The sequence below is a fragment of the Akebia trifoliata genome, chromosome 13 (assembly GCF_017979445.1).
Source record: "Akebia trifoliata isolate Shusen 1 chromosome 13, ASM1797944v1, whole genome shotgun sequence".
NCBI classification, from domain to species: Eukaryota; Viridiplantae; Streptophyta; class Magnoliopsida; order Ranunculales; family Lardizabalaceae; genus Akebia; species Akebia trifoliata.
This window is the reverse complement of record NC_141387.1, coordinates 15,848,225-15,865,802: the sequence shown is the minus strand read 5'-3', so window position 1 is coordinate 15,865,802 and position 17,578 is coordinate 15,848,225. Positions and strand designations below refer to the sequence as shown.

Sequence of the window (17,578 nt, the reverse complement as noted above, 5' to 3'; positions counted from 1 at the left end):
ATAGTATTTACACCATTTTATTTACTTAATTCATCTTATCCTATGCTTCGCCGTCAATGGAATAATACACGGATGACTACATGGTCACATGACCCAACAAAATCGTAACACGTCACAGTTTGCTTAGTCAGATGCAGCCTTACGATCGATCGAAATATGCCACATGGTATACTAAGACGTTATATCCTGACTTAACCAAACAAGGAACACCATGTTTCACAACTTGCAACAGTTTCACCGAACGCACACGCGGGCCTATAGACCTTTTTTATGCGATTCGACCCATTTTACCCTCGCCCTTCGTGCATCTTGGACCAACACGTCCTTATACGACCCCGTCCAACTAAACAAAATTTAATAAACCAATTGAATATAATAAAAAAGTGGGAGGGGTGTAACATGAGGACTTCCTAAGAGGCCACTCATTCTAGTACTACTCTCGTTCAAACACATTTTCTTGTAAAGTTCTAATGGGATTCAGTGTATTAGTGCTGGTATGATCACACGCATAGTATTAGCGTCATTTTATTTAGTTAATTCATCCTATCCTACACCACGCCGTCGACGGAATAATGTGCAGATGTCAATAAGGGCACATAACCTAACAAAATCGTAACACAACGCCGTTAACTTGGTCGATGCAGTCTTACGGTTGATCGAAATATGCTACGTGGAATACTACGATGTCGAATCTCGGCTCAGCAAAACGCGGAACACCACATGTCACAACTTATGACAATTTAACCGAATGGACACACGATCCCACAGACCTTCTCCATTTAATTTGACCGATCGAACCCCTAGCCCTTTGTGTCTGTTGGACCAACACATCCCTATACGACCTAACCTGACTAAAAAAAATTGAATTTATAAAAAAAGGTGGGAGGGATGCAACACGAAGACTTCCCAAGAGGTCACCCATCTTAGTATTATTCTCGCCCAAGCACGTTTGTTTGTGGAGTTCTAATTGATCTGATGCATTAGTGCTGGTATGATCGCATCAATAGTAATTGCACCATATTATTTACTTAATTATCATATCCTACACTCCGTCATTGACAGAATAATGTGTAGATGATCACACGACCAAGTGACCAAATGAAATCATAACCCATCGTTGTTCGTCCGGTCAGATGCAGCCTTACGATCGATCAAAATATGCCACATGGGATACTCTGACACCAAATCTTGGCTTAGCAAAATGCGGAATGCCACATGTTACAACTTGCGACAGTTTCATAGAATGCAGACGTGGGCTCAAAGACTTTTTCTATGCAACTCAACCTACTATACCACTGTTCCATCTTGTGTGTTGGACCAACATATCCCTATCGGACCTTGTTCGAAAGAAACAAATTGAATAAAATAATTGAATTTATTGAAAAAAAAGTGGGAGGGGTGCATCACGAGAACTTCCTAGGAGGTCACCCATCCTCATACTACTCTCGCCCAAACACTTAACTGCGAAGTTCTAATGGGATCTGGTGCATTAGTCCTGGTATGAGCGTACCCGTAGTGCTTAAGCCATTTTATTTACTTAATTCATCCTATGCTACACCTCGCTGTAGATGGAATAATGCATAAATGACCACACGAGCACGCGATCAAATGAAATCATAACACGTTGCCATTCGTCCGGTCAGTCATAGCCTTACGGTAGATCGAAATATGTCACGTGGTATATGGCAATGCCGAATCTCAACTCAACTAAACACGGAACGCCACATGTCACAATTTACGACAGTTTCACCCAACACACACGGAGGCCCACGGACCTTATTCGTGCCGTTCGACCCACCGTAACCCCGCCCGACTGAAAAAAGTGAGAGGGGTGCTACACGAGGACTTCCCAGGAAGTCACCCATCCTAGTAATACTTATGCCCAAGCATACTTAACTGCGGAGTTCTAATGGGATCGAGTGCATTAGTGCTGGTATGATCGCACTCGTAGTATTTGTGCCATTTTATTTACTTAATTTATCCTATCATACATTTCACCGTGGACGGAATAATGCATGGATGACCACACGACCATGTGAATCAAAGAAATTGTAACACGTTACTGTTCGTCCGGTCAGATGTAGCCTTACGGTCGATCGAAGTATGCCACGTATATTACGACATCGAATCTCAACTAAACCAAACATGGAATGCCATGTGTCACAATTTGCAACAGTTTCGCACAACGTACACGCAGGCCCACGGACCTTCGTTGTGAGGTTCGACCCACCGTAACCCCGCCCAACTGAAAAAAAAATAGAATTTGGCAAAAAAAAATGGGAGGGGTGCAACATGCGGACTTTCGAGGAGGTCACCCTTCCTAGTACTACTCTCGCCTAGCACGTTTAACTACGGAGTTCTTATGGGATCTGGGGAATTAGTGCTGGTATGATTGCACCTGTAGTGTTTGCGTCATTTTATTTACTTAATTCATCCTATACTACATCTCTTCATCGACGGAATAATGCACAAATGATCACATGACCATGTGATCCAACGAAATCGTAACATGTCATCGTTCGCCTGGTCAAACACAGTTTTATAGTCGATCGAAATATGCCACGTGGTATAATGCGATACCGAATCTCTACTCAGCTAAATATAGAACGCTATGTGTCACAACTTGCAATAGTTTATCGAACGCACACACAGGCCCACGGACCTTTTTCGTGCAGTTCGACCCACCGTAACCCCCGCCCTCGATTGAAAAGTAAAATTAATAAAATAATTGAATTTACCGAAAAAGGTGGAAGCGGTCTAAAATGAGGACTTCCCAGGAGGTCATCCATCCTAGTACTACTCTCGCCTAAGCACACTTGACTGCGGAATTCTGATGGTATTCATTGCATTAGTGCTGGTAGTATTTGCTTCATATTATTTACTTAATTCATCTTATCCAACACCACATCGTCTATGAAATAATGCACGAATGACCACACGACCACGTCATCCAACGAAATAATAACACATCGTCATTCGCCCGGTCAGATGTAGCTTTACGGTCGATCGAAATATGCCATGTTGTACACTGTGAAGCTGAATCTCGGCTCAGCCAAATGCATAATGCCAGGTGTCACAACTTGCGAAAGTTTCACCGAACGCACAAGCATTCCCCCAGACCTTCTCTATGCGATTTGACCCCCCTTAACCCTTTTCGACTGAAAAAAATTGAATTTATTGAAAAAAAGTGGGAGGGGTGCAACACGAAGACATCCTAGGAAGTCACCCATCCTAGTACTACTCTAGCCCAAGTACGCTTAGTTGTGTAGTTCTAATGTGATTCAGAGCATTAGTGCTGGTATAATCGTACCCGTAGTATTTGCGTCATTTTATTTACTAAATTCATCTTATCCTACACCTCGTCGTCGATGGATTATTGCACGGATAACCATATGGCCACGTGGTCTAACGAAATTGCAACACGCCACCGTTCGTTCGGTTAGATGCAACCTTACGTTCGATCAAAATATGCAATGTGGTATATTACGACGCCAAATCTCAACTCATCTAAACGCGGTACGTAACGTGTCATAATTTACGACAGTTTCATCGAACGCATATACGGGCCGACAAACCTTCTCCATGTGATTCAACCTAATGTTACCCTGCGAATACTAAAAAAATTGAATAAAATAATTGAATTTACTTGAAAAAAATATGAAGGGTGCAACATGAGGACTTTCTAAGAAGTCACCCATCCTAATTCTACTCTCGCCCAAGCAAACTTAACTACAGAATTCTAATGGGATCCGGTGCATTAGTGCTGGTATGATCGTATCCGTAGTATTTGCGTTATTTTATTTACTTAATTTATCCTATCCTAAAACTCATCGTCGAAGGAATAATGCACGGATGACCACACGACCACGTGATCCAAGGAAATCGTAACACATCGCCGTTCGCTCAGTCAGATGCATCCATGCAAACGATCGAAATATGCTACATCGTATAAGCTGACGCCGAATCTCGAATCAGCTAAATGCGAGACGCCATGTCTCACTAGTTGCAACAGTTTCTCCGAACGCACAAACGGGCCAATAGACCTTCTCCTTGTGGTTCGACCTACCATAACTCCACGAAGCCTGAAAAAATTGAATAAAATAATTGAATTTACAAAAGAAAATTGAGAGAGTTGCAACACGAGGACATCCTAAGATGTCACCCATCCTAGTATTACTCTTGCCCAAGCACGCTTAAGTGGAGAGGTCTGATGGGATCCAGTGCATTAATGTTGGTATGATCACACCCGTAGTATTTGCGCTATTTTATGTACTTAATACATCTTATCATACACCTCGTCGTCTACGGAATAATGCACGGATAAGCATACAGCCACATAATCCAACGAAATCGTAACACGTCACCATTCGCCCGGTCAGATGCAGCCTTATGGTTGATTGAAATATGCCACGTGGTATACTGTGACGCTGAATATCGGCTCAATCAAACATGGAACGCCACGTGTCACAACATGGGATAGTTTTGCCGAATGCACATGCGGGCCCACAGACCTTCTTCGAGCGGTTCGACCCATTGTAACCCCGTCCAACTGAAAAAAATTGAATAAAACAATTGAATTTGCCAAAAAAAGTGGGAGGAGTACAACACGAGGACTTCCCAAGAGGTCACCCATCCTAGTACTATTCTTGCCCAAGCAAGCTTCACTGCGAAGTTCTGATGGGATCCGGTGCATTAGTCCTGATATGATCGCACTCGTAGTTTTTGCACTATTTTATTAGTTAATTCATACTATCCTATACCTTGCCGTTGACGAAATAATGCACGAATTTCCATACTGCCACATGATCCAACAAAATCGTAACACGTCGCCGTTTGCCTGGTTTGACGCAGCCTTACAGTTGATCTAAATATGGCACGTGATATATTGTGACACTGAATCTCGGCCCAGCCAAATATGGAATGCCACGTGTCTCAACTTGCGACAGTTTCGCTGAACGCATACGCAAGCCCACAGACTTTCTCTATGTGATTAGACCTAACGTAACCCCCCCCCTGCGATTGAAATTTTTTTTTATAAAATTATTGAATTTATCAAAAAAAGTGGGAAGGGTGCAAAACGAGGACTTCCCAAGAGGTCACCCATCCTAGTACTACTTTCACCCAAGCACGCTTAACACCCATCCTAGTACTACTTTCGTCCAAGCATGCTTAACAACGGAGTTTTAATGAGATCCGATGCATTAGTGTTGGTATGATCGCCCCTGTAGTATTTGCACCATTTTATTTACTTAATTCATCCTATCCTATACCATGTCGTCGATGAAATAATGCACGAACGACCACACGACCATGTGATCCAACGAAATCATACCAAGTCATCGTTTGGTCGGTCAAACGCAGCTTTACGGTCGATCGAAATATGCCATGTGGTACACTGCGAAGCCGAATCTCGGCTCAACAAAGTGCGGAATGCCATGTGTCACAACTTGCAAAAGTTTCGCCGAACGCACAAGCGGTCCCACAAACCTTTTTCGTGCGATTCGACCCACCGTAACCCCTCCCGATAGAAAAAAATTGAATAAAACAATATAATTTACCAAAAAAATTGGGAGGGATGCAACATGAGGACTTCCTAGTAGGTCACCCATCCTAATACTACTTTCACCCATGCATGCTTAATTACGAAGTTTTGATGGGATCTGTAACATTAGTGCTGTTATAATCGCACACGTACTATTTATGCCATTTCATTTATTTAATTCATCATATCCTACACCTTGCCGTCGACAGAATAATGCATGGACGACCACATGACCACATAATCCAACAAAATCGTAACACATCACCGTTCGTCCTTTTAGACTTAGCCTTACGGTCGATCGAAATATGCCACGTGGTATATTGCGACGCCGAATCTCGGCTCAACCAAATACGGAACATCATGTGTCACAACTGACGACAGTTTCGTCGAACATACACGCAGGCCCACGGATCTTCTTCGTGCGGTTCAACTTACTGTAACCCTTCCCGACTAAAAATTGAATGAAACAATTGAATTTAACGAAAAATAATGGGAGGTGTGCAACACGAGGACTTCCTTGGAGGTCACCCATCCCATACTACTTTTGCCCAAGCACGCTTCATTACGGCGTTCTGATGGGATCTAGTGCATTAGTGCTGGTATGATCGCACCCGTAGTATTTGTGCCATTTTATTTAGTTAATTAATCATATCCTACACTTCGCCATTGACGAAATAATGTATGGATGACCACACGGTCACGTGATCCAAGGAAGTCGTAACACGTCGTTGTTCATCCGGTCAGACGCAGCCTTATGGTTGATCGAAATATGCCATGTGGTATATTGCAACGCTGAATCTCGGCTCAACCAAAACGTGAAACGCCATGTGTCAAAACTTGCAACATTTTTGCCGAATGCACACACAGGCCACGGACCTTTTCCGTGTGGTTCATCCCAATGTAACCCCCATCCCCTTTGATTAAAAAAAACTTAATAAAATAATTGAATTTATCGAAAAAAAGTGGGAGGGGTGCAAAGCAAGGACTTCCCATGAGGTCACCCATCCTAGTACTATTTTCGCCTAAACACGCTTAACTACGAAGTTCTAATGGGATCCGATGCATTAGTGCTGATATGATCGTGCCCGTAGTAATTACACCATTTAATTTACTTAATTCATCCTATTATACACCTAGCCGTTGAAGAAATAATGCACGGATGACCATATAGCCACGTGATCCAACAAAATCGTAACACGTCGCCGTATGCTTGGTCAGACACAGCTTTACGATCGATCGAAATATGCCACGTGGTATGCTGCGATGTCGAATCTCGGATCAGCCAATCGTAGAACGCCATGTGTAACAATTTGCGATAGTTTCACCAAACGCACATGCCTACCCATGGACCTTCTCCGTTCGGTACGACCCATCGTAACCCCGTCCGACTGAAAAGAAATTGAATAAAATAATTGAATTTTCGGAAAAAAGTAAGAGGGGTGCAACTCTAGGACTTCCCAGGAGGTCACCCATCCTAGTACTGCTCTCGCCCAATCACGTTTCTCTGCGAAGTTCTAATGGGATCGGATGCATTGGTGCTGGTAAGATCGCATTTGTAATATTTGTGCCATTTTATTTACTTAATTCATTTTATCCTACACCTCGCCGTCGACAAAATAATGCACGGATAACCACACGATCACGTGATCCAACGAAATCGTAACACGTCGCCGTTCGTCCTGTCAGACGTAGGTTTACGGCCGATCAAAATATGTCACGTGGCATACTACGTGTAACAATTTGCGACGATTTCATCGAACGCACACTCGAACCCACGGACCTTTTCTATGCTGTTTGACCTATCGTAGCCCGCCCGACTGAAAAAAATTGAATAAAATAATTAAATTAATCGAAAAAAAAGGGATGGGTGCAACACGAGGACTTCCCAAGAGGTCACCCATCCAAGTACTACTTTCACTCAAGCACGCTTAATTGCGGTGTTCTAATGGGATCCGGTTCATTAGTACTGGTATGATCGCATCCGTAGTATTTGCGCCATTTTATTTACTTAATTCATCCTATCCTACACTTCGCTGTCGATGAAATAATGCACGGATGATCATACGGCCACGTTATCCAACGAAATCATAACACATCGTCATTCGTTCGATCAGACGCAACCTTACAAATGATCGAAATATGCCACATTGTATATTATGACACCGAATCTCGGTTCAGCTAAGCGCAGAATGCCACATGTCATAATTTGCGATAGTTTTACATAACGTACACGTGGATCCACGAATCTTCTTCATGCGATTCAACACACCGCAACCCCGTCAGACTGAAAAAATAAATAAATAAAACAATTGAATTTACTAAAAAAAAGTGGGAAGGGTACAACACGAGGATTCCCAGGAGGTCACCTATCCTAGTATTATTCTTGTCCAAGCATGCTTCACTGCAAAGTTCTGATGGGGTCCGGTGCATTAGTGCTGGTAAGATCGTACTCGTAGTATTTGCACTATTTTATTTACTTAATTCATCTTATGCAACACCTTGCCGTCGATAGAATAATGCAAGGATTACCATACGGTCAAGTGATCCAACGAAATCGTAACACGTCGCCGTTTGCCCGATCAGACGAAGGCTTACGCTAGATCGATATATGCCATGTTGTATACTGCGACGTTGAATCTTGAATCAGCCAAACATGGAACGTCACATGTCACAACTTGTACAGTTCACCGAATGCGCACGCGGGCCCACGGACTTTCTCTATGCGGTTCGACCCACCATAAACCCGCTCGATTAAAAAAAAATTGAATTAAAGAATTAAATTTAATGAAAAAGGTGGGAAAGGTGCAATACGAGGACTTCTCAAGACACCCATCCTAGTACTACTCTCGGCCAATCACGCTTAGATGCGGAGTTCTAATGGGATCCATTACATTAGTGCTAGTATGATCGCATCCGTATTATTTGCATCATTTTATTTACTTAAGTCATCCTATCCTACACCTCACCGTCGACGGAATAATGCACAGATGACCACACGACCATGTGATCGAACAAAATCGTAACACGTTGCTGTTCGACCAGTTAGACGCAGCCTTACGGTAGATAGAAATATGCCACGTGTATACTACGGCACCGAATCTCATCTCAACGAAACGTGAAACGCCATATGTCACAACTTGCGACAATTTCACCGAACGCATACGCTGGCCCACAGACCTTCTTCGTGCGGTTCAACCCACCATAACCCTGTCCGATTGAAATAAAATTGAATAAGACAATTAAATTTACCAAAAAAAAGTGGGAAAGGTGCTGCACTAGAACTTCCCAAGAGGTTATCCATCTTAGTACTACTCTCGTCCAAGCATGCTTAAGTGCGGAAGTCTGATGGGGTCCAGTGCATTAGTGTTGTTATGATCGCACCCGTAGTATTTGCATCATTTTATTCACTTAATTCATACTATCCTACACCTCACCATCGATGGAATATTGCACAAATGACCACACGGCCACGTGATCCAACGAAATCGTAACACGTCGCTGTTCGCCCAGTCAGATGCAGCCTTACAGTAGATCGAAATATATCACGTGGTATACTACAACGCCGAATCACGTCTCAGTCAAACGCGGAACGCCACGTGTCATGACTTGCTACAATTTTGCCTAATGCACACGCCTACCCATGGGCCTTTTTCGTGCGGTTCGACCCACTGTAACCTCACCCGATTGAAAAAATTTGAACAAAATAATTGAATTTACCGAAAAAAAGTGGGAGGGGCGCAACACGAGGACTTCTCAGGAAGTCACCCATCCTAGTACTATTCTTGCCCAAGCACACTTCACTGCGGAGTTCTGATGAGATCCGGTGCATTTGTGCTGGCATGATTGTACCAGTAGTGTTTACGCCATTTTATTTACTTAATTCATCCTATTTTACACCTTGCCGTCGACGAAATAATGTACGGATGACCACACGGCCACATGATCCAACGAAATCGTAACACGTCACCGTTCACCCAGTCAGACATAGCGTTACAGTCAATCAAAGTATGCCATGTGGTATGTTGTTGTAGACACCTCAATTTGCACGAACCCATTAAGAAAATTCAAATTTTCTCGAATTGATTTCAATTGAGAACTTGAGCCTCTCAACGGGCCCGTATTGTCACTTGGCATTATTTTCATGCATATATACATACATGCATCATGTCATATAGTTTGCATGCTCAACCTTATCCTTAATCCATTCTAATTCCATACCACTTCCCTAATCTAATCTAAATCCATACCTAACCCACCTTCCTAATCATGGACCAACCCAATTTCGTATCCATTCTACAATAACCAATCCCTTATCCGTAACCTAAATCAATAAGCTAAGTCCTACTAAACCCACTCTCGAACTTAGCCTTAATACCCAAAGTCCATAAGCAATTATTCATAAACCAAGTCCATCTCCAAACCCATTATTCATAAGATAAATCCATAGCCATAATACCCATAGTCCATAGCCCAAGTGCATCACTTAAACCCAATACCAAGTCCATTCTAAGCCCATTCTCTCACACCCCCTCAAAAGGTGACACATGTTAATCTCCTATAAGCCCTCAATACCCATTGCTTAATCTAATTGGTGAGTCAACTCCCCTTTATAAAAATTCAAGAATACCCTTATAAAAAAGTGTAGTCAAACCAAAAAGTTTATTGGTTTTTGGTAATAATCCATAAAGTTAAGAGAATTTCCAATCATACCCTCAAAAGGTGAAAATCTTCAAGTACATACATGGAACTCTCCCATTAGTCCATTTCAAAAACATACATCCACCCTTGTTTTATGAGTTATTTACAAATGAACGAATGTCTATCTTTCACCTACTACTCCACCTTTACACATGTCACTCCCCTACTCACCCTCCAAAAAGTACTTTTATTTTCTTATTTGTCTATTTCAAAAATATACATTCACCCATTGCTTTATGAGTTATTTACAAATGAATCAAAGTCTACTTTTTACCTACCACTTCACCTTTATAAAAGTATTTTTTGTTCTCTCACCTCTATTTATCAAAAAATTAAAGATCAAATAATACTTTTAGGATTTCTTCACAAATGTTATCTTTACCCTCATATAAATAAAAAATCTAAAAAGAAATAACATAATCCTCATGTCCATTCTCTTTATTTTTAGGGTTGGACCACTTTATTCCCAAAAATTCTCCAAAAACTCTATAACCCTCATTTTCTATGAACAATTCATGTTCTCAAGCCCTTATCTCTCAACCTAAAATTCTACCCAAATCCCTACTCATTCTCTTATCTTTCAACCCTCAACTACAATATTCAACTCTCAAATTCATCTTTAAAAGTTCAAGTTGATTCAAGACTTCCCACAGGGACAAGGTGGGTATAGTTAGGTTTTCTTTTCCTTTTGTTTTATTTTAATACTTGCATCTTCTTCTTCTATCCTTCTCATTTTCCTTTATAGAAGTCCTTAGGATGTAATGGAGAACTCTCCTTCATCCGTAGTAGATTGAACCTCAACCTTAAGCATGAAATGCTTGAGACGGTTGGTCGAAATGATGGAGGTTGAAACCCCTTTTTAACCCATTTTAATCTCATGCATCATAATGTACACAATGCATACACTCACATATGCATGGCAATGATGAAGAAATGTGTCACCCTTTTGATAGGGTGAAACACTAAGTTTCTAGCCACGCATACATGCATTAAGGTTGTAGTATCAAGGGAACTCTATCATGGAGTCTCTCTAATAGCTTAAAACCAACATTCATATCCATAAAAATAATGTGGTTACATGGGTCATCCTTTTCTATAGGATGTCCCTAAAGTCACATTGAAATTAAAACCCTTCTCTAAGGGGATATTTTTACTGAATGCACACATCACCTTAACATGCATTTTCATGCATTTTTCATCTATGTTCTCAAGCTTTTTTAAAATTGCTAAGCAAGGTAATCACCCTTGGTGGAGAGGATGGGGTACCTAACACCTTCTCCACATCTAATCGGATCTCCTTACCTAGATTTTTTGTTGACCACACATTTTTTTTGTATGAGAGTCACTACAATGCCATAAAAAATGATTTTCAAAAAAATCAATTCGGGTGCCCATTCACACCTATTTTCAAAAAATGAATGGTGGCGATTCTAACAACGTAGGATTGAGGTTCAAGGATGAACATTCTCATATCTACATGTAGACACCCCATTTTTGCACTCACCTGATTAACCAACTCATCAACCTGATCACGACGATTCCCAATGATGGATGATTATTCCAATGCTATATTTTGTTACTAGACATATTTTAGAAATTCAGATGAGGTATCTCAAACTAACAAAACTATAAAAATCGCGCTACGCTAAAAAAAATAACCCCAAAAGCCTAGAGCCTACATTACGCTTCGAAAAATCCTTTCAAACACATAAAATAACAAATTGGAACCAAATAAATCATTTCGTCAATTTTTACAAAATTATGAAAATACCCCTCATAAAATTCATGACCATTTCGCATAAAAGTTTTTATAAATGACACCAACCAATATTCCCATTGAATTCCTTATGAAAATTCGATTCCAAAACATCCTGGAAAATTGAAAAATGACTTAAAACGCAAAAAGTCCTCTCCGAGGGTAAAACAGTAATTTTACAATTTTAATAATTAAAATTTTAAAAATTAATAATTAAAAATTAATTAATGTAAAGTGAAATACTAATTAAAATTAAAGTCAATTAAATGAAACTTAAGTCAAAATCCTAAAATAAAGTCAATCAAGACTTAAGTCAAAATCCTAAAATCAAGTCAATCAAGTATGACTTAAGTCAAAACCCTAATTTAAAGAAACCTAGTCAAACCTTAACTTTAATAGAATTTTAATTAAACACTAACTCTATCTAAAAGAATTCTAATCTAACACTAACTCTATCTAAAAAATACTTTAAAAAAATCTATAAATAGAGACCTCTACAACTTATTTTAGTATCTAAGAGAAAATCCTAGAAAAAGTAGGTCACGAAGCCTCCCCAACCTTTCCAAAATTCTAATTTTGAAGCCCTAACCCCTTACCTAACATCTAACCCCAAACTTTAGCTCAAAAAATATCCAGAAATCCTTCAAAAATACCTAGAAATTCATTAAAAATTAAGAAGCACTTAGATCTAGAAGATACTTCATCTTGGAGATCCGAAGTGGATCCAGTAACGAAAACGAAGCAAGAAATCTCTCCACCAGCTCTGAGGGAACTATCGTTGTGATCATCTAGGTATTTTTCATTCTTATTTTTTTATTATTTATTTAGGTCTTTTAGCAATGTAGTTTTATTTGAAAAAAGTAGAGACCGACATTTCTTGGGAGGGATTGGTGCCTAACACCTTCCAACCCCGTAACGTGATCCCCGGACCCGTATTTTCTTTCGTAGATTAGTGTTATTTACCTTTTAGAGTCAATGTTCGATTTCTAGACCGTAATAACTAGGTGGCGACTCCCAAACCTCAAAAATAAAAAGCGAATTTGTGCACCCCGCGGATCGAGGGCGTTTTCACTACAACTTGGCGACTCCATTGGGGAAGAAGGCTCTACCTTCATGTCAACTTGGCCATTTTGAAAAAAAATACAAAATACAAAATACTTTTATTTACAAGCTAACATTATTTGTTGTGTTCGTTGTCAAGGTGTGTTTCTTTTTCTTTATTTATTCCCCTGGGTAAAAAGGAAAAATCCATTTTCTTTAGTTATCCAATTTTTAGTCATGCATATCATCAAAAAACAAAAGAATGAAAAATAAATATTTTTTTTATCGGTTCAAGCAAAAAATCGAAGGCAATATACCTTTAGTTTGGACTAACAAACTTAAAAAAATCATTTTTTTCAAGTAGATAGTAGAACTTAAACTAACTATAACTTTCTGTTCCGATCTCCGATTAACTATTATAGTATATCGATTTAGGGTATAATGAAATTTTCTTTCAAATGTGACAAAGTCAGCGAGATTTTGATTAGTCAGAATTAATTTCTGAGTTCGTTTACTATCATTTCTATTCTATCATTTTCGTATTTATTTTTTATCCCAGACAGTAGACCTTAAACTGACTGTAACTTTCAGCTCCGATTAACGATTATAGTATATCGATTTGGGGTAGAACAAAATTTTCTTTCAAATGTGACAAAGTCAACAAGATTTTGATAAGTTATAATCAATTTTTGAGTCTGTTTACTATTATTTTTACTAATATTTATGTTTTGCTCCTTGTAGGGATACAAAATGAGTAAAAAAAATTAAAAAATATATTTTTTTTTGTGGCACAAGCTAAAAATCAAAGGCAATGTGCCTCAAAAAGAATTTTTCCATGTCAACAATTTTCATTATATCCTCGAGTCAATATTCGTTAAAGGTTTGATTTTGTTTGGGTCACCCAAAGCAATCCTCAGTTGGATCATAAATAAAAAAGAAGAAGTCCTCTTGTTTTAGTTCATTCATTTTTTTTTTAAATTTAAAAAAAAAATTGAAAAAAAGGGATTTTTTTTGTGATTGGTCGATACTCAATTATGGATGTGCTATCTTTGTTGATTAATTATTTGAAATACCATGGTCTATATATATATATTTTCAATGTGCTTATTTGATCTTAATGTTGATGTGATGGATTTTGTATTCTTTGATCTATGTGGCATCTATATATTGATGGTTTGATTTGGCTCACGAGCCCATTCATCTGGAAAATGCCCCGGGCACAATCCATCCTATTTGCACACACCACTAACACGTTTACTTTATTACATTACACACTTGCATGTCCCTAATAGCCAACGTGGGACTAGTACGTGGCTTAGTTTCCTCGGAGATGCGGTGTCATTCATGAAAACCATAACTCCAGTCACGTACATTAAGGTATATAAAATTGGGGAATCAGTACTGTTTGATAAGGTGATTCTGAAATGTATATCGATGCACCCATGCTGGAGCGACCTGAGCCTTTTTCTTATTGTCAGCCGCACAGTCACATGTCCCGATTGCCAACGTAGTACTAGTACTTGATTTGTCCCCTCGCGGGATGCTAAACTATTTATGAAAGGTACAACTCTAGACTCGTACCTACGGTATATCAAAGTAATCTAAGTTCACCAATTGCACTTCTTGATCAAAATTAGTGCCTAAATGAGATCCCACCTTGTTGTAATATGGTACTAAGGGGATAGACAACGTCTATTCTAGATGAGAGGGAACTTAAGAGTGCCTTTGCTCAACATTGTGCGCCACCTTTCAACTGGAGATTAAATTGGTTGTTTTTAACTTCAAAGATTTGAGTTGGAGGCTTAGATTATCACCTATACAGTATATCAAACCAAGTCACCATGTACCGTCTGATTGAGTACGTTCGAGAGGTATATAGGTGCACTTGGGCAAGGGTGGTCAGATAAATTGCATTGCATGTAGTAAACCTAGAGTCTATAAACCTTCGCATAAATCACGACTCGAACTTATCGTGGGTGTTTCCTGGTTGCTTTTCGAAAATGAACATTACAAATTGTTGAGATCAGGAAGTTACAATTTGTCCTTAAGAAAATCAAACTATTTGTTTAACCTAATTCAAAGCTATTATATCAATGGGTGCACCAACCCAATAAAGAATCCATTTTAAATACGGTAATGATTCATAATGACCCAGTTCATCTCGATTTAACGATCATGATGGGCCGGACCATTTAAGTCGAAATGACATTTAAGTTTTTTTTTTCTCTCTAATTCGGGTCCCAACCCATTTCAAAAGAAGAAAAATAATTTTCAAAGGAAAAGAAAAAGAAAAATGATTTACAAAAGATTTATTGTTGCAAAAAAAATGACTTACAAAGATATGTTTTGCATGGACCTTGAAAATGTATTGAGATACCCTTTTGTGTTAGCTCAGGATACTAGCTACAGGCAATAACCCAATCGACCAGTTGGTCCAAACAACCATCATAGGGATGCACACCATAGAGAAAATCAACTTTGGAAAATTCATGTTGAGATGTGTCCTGTACTTCCATGAGTTTGAGATAGATTAGAAATTTTTACGCGCTATGGCTAAACGTTGGAACCCATATCTTCATATCTTCCACATTGGGCATATGCACTTATGTCCTACTCATGAAGATTATTGTGGTATCATGGGGATATCTACTTCAGGTCCTCTAGTTGGGTCTTCAGTGAAGACAGGATATTCTGGTGACCTCACCACAGGCCTAAACATTTCAAAAGAAGAAGTCAAAGTCCTAGTCTATAACGGGAAATTGAATTTAATACTTTTATTGAGTCCATACCGCTCCCGCAGTCATCCCATCAATGTAAAATCAGAAGCCTGGCGAGTTACTAGAGACTACCGGTTGTGTTTAGGAATCTTAGCCTAATACATACTGACCTCCAAAAGTGATGGTCAACCTGTCCCTGAGTCCTTCATAGACATAGCTTCCCAACTCTTAAGAAAAGCCAATCCTGTACTTTTCATTCTAGCTGAAACATTCATATGTCTAGATACCATAAAAAATGGTGAGGGAAGAGGTTTCAAAGGAAGCCCTCACCTATTTTATATGTGGCTTTGCGACTGTCTTAAAATTGTGGACATTCCTTCAACTTTGAGTATAGGCCAAAACACTTTTCCAAAAGAAACATGTTAGTGCGTCACAACTTAGTCAAGACTTAGAGTAAATAGTTGGATTCTCGCATTGCCCGTTATATTGGTTTGAGATGCCCTTGGTGGATGGCTGACTACCCTATTCTAGGTACCAAGGGATCTTATACTTAATTCATCATATACTACACCTCGTCGTCAACTGAATAATGCATGAATGACCACACAACCATGTAATCCAATGAAATTGTAACACGTAGCCGTTCGCCCGGTCAGACGCAGCCTTACGGTCGATCAAAATATGCCAGTGGTATACTGCGATAACGAATATCGATTCAATCAAACACAGAACGCCACGTTTCACAACATGCTATAATTTGGTTGAACGCACATGCAGGCCCACGGACCTTCTCTGTGATATACTACCACGCCGAATCTCGGTTCAGCCAAACGCGAAATGCCATGTCTCACAACTTGCAAAAGTTTGGTCGAACGCATACGCGGGCCAACGGATCTTCTCCGTGCGATTGAACTCATCGTAATCCCGTCCAACTAAAAAATATTGAATAAAACAATTGAATTTATCGAAAAAGTGGGAGAGGTGTGTAGATACCCCATTTTTGCACTCGCCTGATTAATCAACTCGTCAACCCGATTGCAATAGTTCCCAATGATGGATGTTTATTCTAATGCTTTATTTTGTTACCAGATATGTTTCAGAAATTCAGATGAGGTATCTCGAACTGACAAAATTGTAGAAACCGCGTTATGATAGGAAAATATAACCCTAAAAGCTTAGAAATCATCATTTTTCAAATAAAAAGAAGCTTCACGATAAAAATCACTAAAAAATGATCAAATTACCAAAACACCATTAACCTTAAAATATCCCTAGAGCCTACGTTACGCTTAGGAAAACCCATTCAAACACATAAAATAACAAATCGAAATCAAATAAATCATTTCGTCAATTTTCATATAACAAAATTACGAAAATACCCTTCATAAAGTTCACAACCATTCCACACAAAAAATTTCATAAATAACACAAACCAATATTTCCATTGTATTCCATACGAAAAATCGATTCTAAAACATCCTAGAACATCAAAAACTGACTTGAAATACAAAAAGTCCTCTCCGAGGGCAAAACGATAATTTTATAATTTTTATAATTAAAAATTTTGAAATTAATAAATAAAATATTAAATAATTAAAGTGAAATATTAATAAAATTAATTTAAAATTTTGAACAAAAAAAAAACGATCAATCAGGCTCTCAGGCAAAATTGTTGATGGTTGCCAAGATATTTATTCAAGGACCCCTCCATTTGGGGGTCCAAAGAATTAAAGATATAATAGAAGGGGGTTCTCCAAAAAATTAAAGTCAATCAAATAAGACTAAAGTCAATCAAATAAAACCAAAATTCAAAACCCTAATAGA

At 39.1% G+C, this 17,578-nt stretch overlaps 3 pseudogenes; all 3 read right to left on the bottom strand.

Annotated features, from left to right (window-relative positions):
• Positions 1–4,596: 4,596 nt before the first annotated feature.
• Positions 4,597–4,715, bottom strand: LOC147388018 (5S ribosomal RNA; annotated as a pseudogene).
• A 2,691-nt stretch (positions 4,716–7,406) lies between these two features.
• Positions 7,407–7,525, bottom strand: LOC147388017 (5S ribosomal RNA; annotated as a pseudogene).
• A 1,749-nt stretch (positions 7,526–9,274) lies between these two features.
• On the bottom strand, positions 9,275–9,393 carry LOC147388016 (5S ribosomal RNA; annotated as a pseudogene).
• Positions 9,394–17,578: the final 8,185 nt, after the last annotated feature.